Raw genomic sequence first — 7,327 nt, forward strand, 5'->3', positions numbered from 1 at the left:
GACATGACTTACCAACTGAACAACAACAACAAATCAAATAAGCAGTGAATTTTTGCCGACAGAGACTAGTCCATTAAATATGAGATCAGCAAAAAAATTAATTTTTTATAAATGCAAACACTAGGGAGATAATCCTGATATCAGAAAGTCAAGCATAAAATGGCAAGTTCATGAGGATAATCAATTTATATTAATACAGGAAGCAAAATTTCAAATAATATCTGATTAAGACAAGAGCAGAACTTAGCGGGGAAAAAGATCACTAGCTCAAAGCAGTGGATAAGATGTTCAACGTTAAGGCAGTCATTTTCTCAAGGCTGTCATGACATCCTTATTCCTCAGAGTATATATCATGGGATTAAACATCAGGGTAACACGGTATAGAAAGGAGAGGGAAAAAATCTTTCCTGTAAAAATGTTTGGAATCACATCATAAATATGTAATGGTTCTGGGTCCACAAAATAAAGGCTCAACTATGGGGCTTCCCAGGTGGCACTAATGGTAAAGAACCTACCTGTCAATGCAGGAGACTTAAGGGAAGCAGGTTCGATCCCTGTGTAGGGAAGATCTCCTGGAGAAGGGCACAGCAGCCCATTCCAGTGTTCTTGCTGGAGAACCCTGTGGACAGAGGAGCCAATTGGGCTACGGTCCACAGGGTTGGAGAGAGTTGGACGCTACTGAAACAACTTAGTGCACACTCATGATGTGAGGTGAGCAGGTGGAGAAAACTTTGGCTCATCCCGTTGCTGATGGCAACACAGGATGGAGAAGAGATTTTACTGTAGGAGCCAAGTGTCAACTGAAAAGGGGTCATGACAAATGATTCACTAATAGTACAACTATAGAGACTGACATCTCATTCAGAAAAACATTGCCACAGCCCAGCTTGTAGTTAGATCCAAAAATGACAGAGGGGAAATTTGGCATGTTTGCCTTATCCTGGCTGTAACACCCCTGATCCAAGAGCCAAGCATCATGAGCTGAATACAGAGCTCCTGGTTTAGAAGTAGGGAAAGTTGCGAAAGTTACAGTTGGCCACATAGCAGTCATGGGCCATAACTGTCAAGACCAAGTATTCTGTGTCTCCAAGAATACAAATAAAATATATCTTTGTAGTGCATATTCTGTCCAAAGGTTTATGCATATTCTAGAAAGAGTGACAGATACATAACAGATTTCCAGGAAGGAAAAGTTACTGATGAAAAAATACATGGGAATTTGAGAGCCTTGTCAACTCTGATTATAAGAGTATTGTTGTTGCTTCTCACCAGGATAATCACATAAAAAAGGAAAATATTACAAAGAGAAACACTCAGACATTGTGAATACAGAAAAATCAAAAAGAACCAGTGTTATCACTGAAGTGAGATGTGCTTCTTGGTTGTGTGTGTGTGTGTGTTTGATGTTCTCTCTGTGAAAAGAGTGAAATAAGTAATTTTTATTTTTATTTTATATAGTAACTATTTTATATAGTATAGCTATATATAAATGTATATTTGTTGTTGTTCAGTCTTCCAGCCATGTCCAACTCTTTGCATCCCGATGGACTGCAGCACTCGAGGCCACCCTGTCCCTCACCATCTTCTGGAGTTTGCCCAAGTTCATGTCCATTGCATCCATGATGTCATTCAACCATCTCACCCTCTGACGCCCTCTTCTCCTTCTGCCCTCAATCTTTCCCAGCATCAGAGTCTTTTCAAATGGGTTGGCTGTTTGCATCAGGTGGCCAAATTATTAGAGCTTCAGCTTCAGTATCAGTCCTTCCAATGAATATTGAAATATATATGTTTATATTATATAAAATATGTATTATAAATATGTAAAAGTACCTATGTACATAAATATCCACTTCATAATCTTAAATTTATCTCTGTTTGTAACTATTATTAAAGCCAATTTAGTCCTTTTTAAAGACATGACCAAACATTATATATTCTGGCTCTGTTTAGTTCATAAAAAATGTGCTGTTTCTTTCAAACATCAAATATCATTTGGCTGATATTGAAATTTCTGTTAGCTACTAAATATTCTGTAAAATGTTGGGAGGCAATAAGAAAAGGAGAAATGCAGTAATTTTCTTCCATATTTAGTTTTTTTCTGAATAAAATTTATTATTTTTGTGATGGGCCTATTATTATCTTTATAATAAATCCATACCACAAAAAAGTATAAATAAATAAATAAGTCAGATATTATCTGAACTCCTGTCACTGTAAAGAAGCCCATTCTCTCTTCTAATACATATCCAGATATTGCTGACATATATACACACCAAGTAGAAAGATGCACATGTGAGATGTTGTATGAATACATGGAAGCTATATCCCTTTGTTTTACAAAAATAGAGTTATGTTTTATACATGTATTTATGTACTTACATGTCTGAAAAGCTTGGGATTTCCTCACTGGCTTGACTCTAAAACATTGTCTTGAGAGACTGTGCAGCATCACATGGTAAACGGGCGCCCGTGAGTAGTATGTTCCAAATGAGAACAGCTTACCTTTGCTTTGCTAGTGTTGTCTTTTGCAGTATTAAAAAAAGCTTTTAATAAACATCCTTGAACAAACACAACTAACCATCATTCTGGAGCAAATATTTTTTATAAGGCTTCATTGATACAGTTTTTAAAGTAAAAAAAAAAAAATCTACATATTTTTTTAAATCACTGTTCTCAAAAGATACAGAATTTATTCCAGATGATTAGAATAAAAACACCTTAATAAAATGACTGCTTACACAGTGTATTACATTCCTAGATCTATTGTAACAAATTATCACAAAATGAGTGGTTTAAAGAACAAAAGTTGACTTTCTCACATCTTTAAAAGCCCAAATCACAGTGCTGGTAGGGTTTTCCTCTACAGACTCTAAAGGGATAGTAACTCCTGGCCTCTTTCAGCTTTTGGTGGTCCCTGACCTGCTTTGCTTCATGGCTGTGTCATTCCTGGTTGCTTCCTCCATCTTCACGTGGTGTTCTTCTGTGTCACTGTGTCTCTATTTTTAACTTAATCTCTCTTCCTCCCTTATAAGAACTAAAACACTGATCATAGGACATAGTGCCCTTCCCTTAAATTGAGATAATCTTATTTCAAAGTCCTTAAGTGAATTACGTCTGCAAAGGCTTTTATTTTCCTAACAAGTTCAGGTTTGCAGGTTATAACCTGATATGTATTTAGAGGGATCAACATTCAACCCAATGCAGTTTATAGTTTAAATTCCTAATAGTCCTAATACTAAGGAGACACTACAAAAGCAAAACATGAAAGCTATAAGCCAGAGGAAATGACGTCACTAGAGAACAGTCAGCATTGAGGTAACAAAGGATCCTTTCAGGGTTTATACTCTGAAAGGGTTATGGACAGTTGCAAAACAGAGAAAGAAGGAAAAACTGCAAGAAAGCACTCAGATTCCCCTACTCCCACCAACTTGGATGTGGTTGTTGTTTTCTCATCATCTAAATCCAATCATAAGTATGGAAAAGGACAGTGAATATGCCTGAAGGAATGGGAAGTTTCAAGCAAATTTCTTACAGAGCATGACCATGATCATTAGTTATATAGCATTTAACTATCATTTTATTGATCAGGAAATCTCTTAACTCACTCTTTCCTAGTGAGAGGGAAGATAGGTCTTCAGAATAGATCATTGCCATGGAGGTAATGTGTGCTTTGATAACCCAGAAACCCTTAGCCCTTTAAAACTAAGGTCCTTTCACATAATGTGAGATGGCAGTGATGATATTAACTATCATTTTATAGGAACATAGAAACAAATTAGATGATATTTTCTGATGTATTTACGTGAGAAACATAGAAACAAATTGCTTCTGTAATTTCAAGCCTTTGAGTCAGGTTGATAATTTACTTAGTAGTTTTCTCAGTGCTATGGTGATATCTTTGTTTCTCAGAGTATATATAATGGGATTGAACGTTGGGATCAAAACTGTGTAGAAAAGAGAGATCAGCTTCCCAGTTTCTTCAGATTGATTTGGTTTGGGTTGTAAATAAGTGGTAGAGGCTGTGCCATAGAATAAGACCACCACTGTGAGGTGAGACAAGCAAGTAGAGAAGGCTTTAGGCTAAAGCCCTCGCTCTGGCGAATGTTGGAGATTATTTTATCATAGTCAGCAGAAATGGAACCATAATGAACACCACTGCAACTGCATAGACTGCTATCTCGTTCACAAATGCATCCTCATAGGCAAGCTTGAATATGGGGGGGAGGTCTCAGAAAAAATGATTAATTGTGGTAGACCCACAAAAGGGCAGAGAGAAAATCTGCCATGTTTGCCCAATTACAACAGGAACTCCACTGACCCAGGAGGCAGTGACCAGCTGGACGCAGACCTGGGGGCTCATGATCAGACCATACGGAAGAGGTTTACAAATGGCCACGTAGCAGTCATAGGCCATCACGGCCAGGAGGAGACACTCTAAACCTCCAAACAGAAGGACCAAACACATTTGTGTAGCACAGGCAATGAAAGAAACATGCCCTTTCTGGTTCAGGAGGTCCGTGAGAATTCTTGGGATAGTGACAGTTACATAACAGATTTCTAAAATGGAAAAGTGGTTGAGGAAAAATACACGGGGGTCTGGAGAATAGGGTCAATTCTTGTTATCAATACAATGACACTGTTGCACATCAGGATGGTCAAATAGAGGACTAAAAATATCCCCAAAAGAATCCATTGGAAATTGGGAATATCAGAAAACCCCAAGAGGATAAATTCCATCATTGTGGTGATATTTGATTTTTCTGTTCTTAATTTGTACTTCATCTGTAGATATGGTAAATTCAAGATGGTTAATTCATTAATGCTTTTGAGCAACATTTCCCTTATGTTAACTGGATTAGATGCATGAACCTATTTATATAATCCCTTCAATTATTTCTGCCTTTGCCTTGCTCAGTTTCTAAGAAATGAGATTTGAAACTTCAGCAATGAACTGATGTGCAGTTAAAATCAATTAGAGAAATAAAATCCTCATTTTTTACACTTGTATGTGCTGATACGAGAGGGCTTCTCTGTATCTCAGCAGTAAAAGAGTTTGCCTGAAATGCAGGAAATACAGGAGATGTAGGTTTGATCCATGGGTAAGGAAGATCCCTTGGAGGAGGGGATGGCAACCCACTCCAATATTCTCACCTAGAGAATTCCATGGACAAGGAGCCCGGCAGGCTATGGTCCATGGGATCACAAAGAGACAGACATGACAGAAGTAACTGAGCAGCAGCAGTAATGATACCAGGAACAATATGATGTATGCATTTTTATTCAGTGCTTATTGTACAAGAATAGTATTAAATTATTTCACCCCTTTTAAAAGTGAAATTATATATGATACAGGCTTGCTATTGTTTTTCTTTGGGTTCATCAATTTCTTTTTCTGTACCTATTGACTTATTCCATTTCCTTTCAATTCAAAGCTTTTCACTTAAAACTTTTGCCTAATTCTTATTCAAAACATTTTAAGCCCTCCCATTTCTACTCCAATGAGAACTGACTTTCTTAAACTCATTTCTTGTTACTGGGGGAACAGATACATGTAATAGTATTGTTCTCTACTGTGTACCTCACCCATCAGTTATGCTATACATGGAAAGCATTAGTTACATCTTGGGGTCCAATAACATTCCCTATTAATACCCATGATACACTGCATTACAAATACCAATTAACCTTTAACTCAGTCCATAAATATGACCCATTCTTCATGATATTTTGGGTTCCCTGATAGCTCAGTTGGTAAAGAATCTACCTGCAATGCAGGAGACCCTGTTTTGATTCCAAGGTCAGGAAAATTCACTGGAGAAGGGATAGGCTACCCACTCCAGTATTCTCAGGCTTCCCTTGTGACTCAGCTGGTAAAGAATCTGCCTGCAAGGCGGGAGATCTGGGTTCGATCCCTGGGTTGGAAAGATCCCCTGGAGAAGGGAAAGGCTACCCACTCTAGTATTCTGGCCTGGAGAATTCTATGGACTGTTCACACGGTCACAAAGAGTCAGACATGACTGAGTGATTTTCACTTTCATGATACTTTAATATAGTCTGTTCTTAACTTATGTGATTCTCTGATCCATTGTCATCTATTTCTCTTACAACCAAATAAAATACTTCCTATGTAATCCCTTTGTAATTTTATCTAATAAGTGTAACTTTATTTAAACCCCATGATTATTTATTTTAGGAATGCAAATGGCAAAAGCAAATGAGTGGGACTAACACACACACACACAGAGGCCTGTTATCTTGCTTTACTTCAAGTTCATGTAATCAGATATCAGGCAGTCAACACTGTGCAACAATTTTCATAACACTTTATTAGTGTTCTAACTGTGTTTTCATATTTCATTAAATCTACTATGTTTGTTCCCATCTTCCATCTCCACAAACTATTGTTTTTGCATTAATACTTTGATAAAAAGAAATATTGAGTCAACAAATATTCTCTCATATTTCTCTATTTCCACTAGAATTAGTTTTCAAAATTACCTTAAGAGAAAGTTTTATTATAACTATTATTATTTCTATTTCATTTATTTCTAATTTTATTTTATCATTAAAAAAGTTAAGAAATATATTGGTTAGTTTAAGTTGTTAACTAATTTTCAGACAAAGATCTCAGAATTTCATATTTTTCTGTTTTATCCTTTTTATCTTAAACCTCAAATTCAGAACTACTTTTAAATAAAACCATCTAACATCTTACCTTCATGGATTTACATGAAGTTATTTATAAGAATATAGATGTTTTGACCCTGTAAATTTTTATAATTCTTTTGAATCAGAAAGTCACTGTCATTCTGGAGTATTCTTCAAAGATCAGCTGCTCCTATGTAGGAAGTAATCATGCTCACCCTGGGGGACATTTTCTCTTGAGTATCAGTTTAATTTCTAGAAGATTGCTTCTGTTCAGTGATCATCTGGGTTTATGTTTTAAGACTACTTTTTCTGTAGATGATTTTTCCTCTGAAGCTCCTTCTTGGCACAAAGGTTCCCCTCTGTGGTGATGGAAAAATGACACTTAATTATCTAGTACCAATAGTGGAAAAATGACACTTAATTATCTAATATCAATTATACTTTCTGGAAAAAAAAAATAAAACTTTCAACTTATTGCATTTCAGACCATTAGTAATTTCTGTAAGTTTGCCTTCCTTAATTTTATTCCCATATCTCATTTTTCACATCTTTAGAAAAGTGTGTTACTTACTAATACACAAACGTGGTATGGTTGTTCTTTCCAATACACTGTGGGGAGGATTAGATCCCTTCTCAGAAGTGGAACACTGTTCCTAGATTAACTTTTGTGGAAATTAAA

The 7,327-nt window shown here is 36.3% G+C and overlaps 1 pseudogene; it reads right to left on the reverse strand.

Moving 5' to 3' along the window:
* Positions 1-3,849: 3,849 nt before the first annotated feature.
* LOC133254478 (olfactory receptor 10AG1-like) lies at positions 3,850-4,836 on the reverse strand (annotated as a pseudogene).
* Positions 4,837-7,327: the final 2,491 nt, after the last annotated feature.

The sequence above is a fragment of the Bos javanicus genome, chromosome 9 (assembly GCF_032452875.1).
Source record: "Bos javanicus breed banteng chromosome 9, ARS-OSU_banteng_1.0, whole genome shotgun sequence".
Taxonomy (NCBI): domain Eukaryota; kingdom Metazoa; phylum Chordata; class Mammalia; order Artiodactyla; family Bovidae; genus Bos; species Bos javanicus.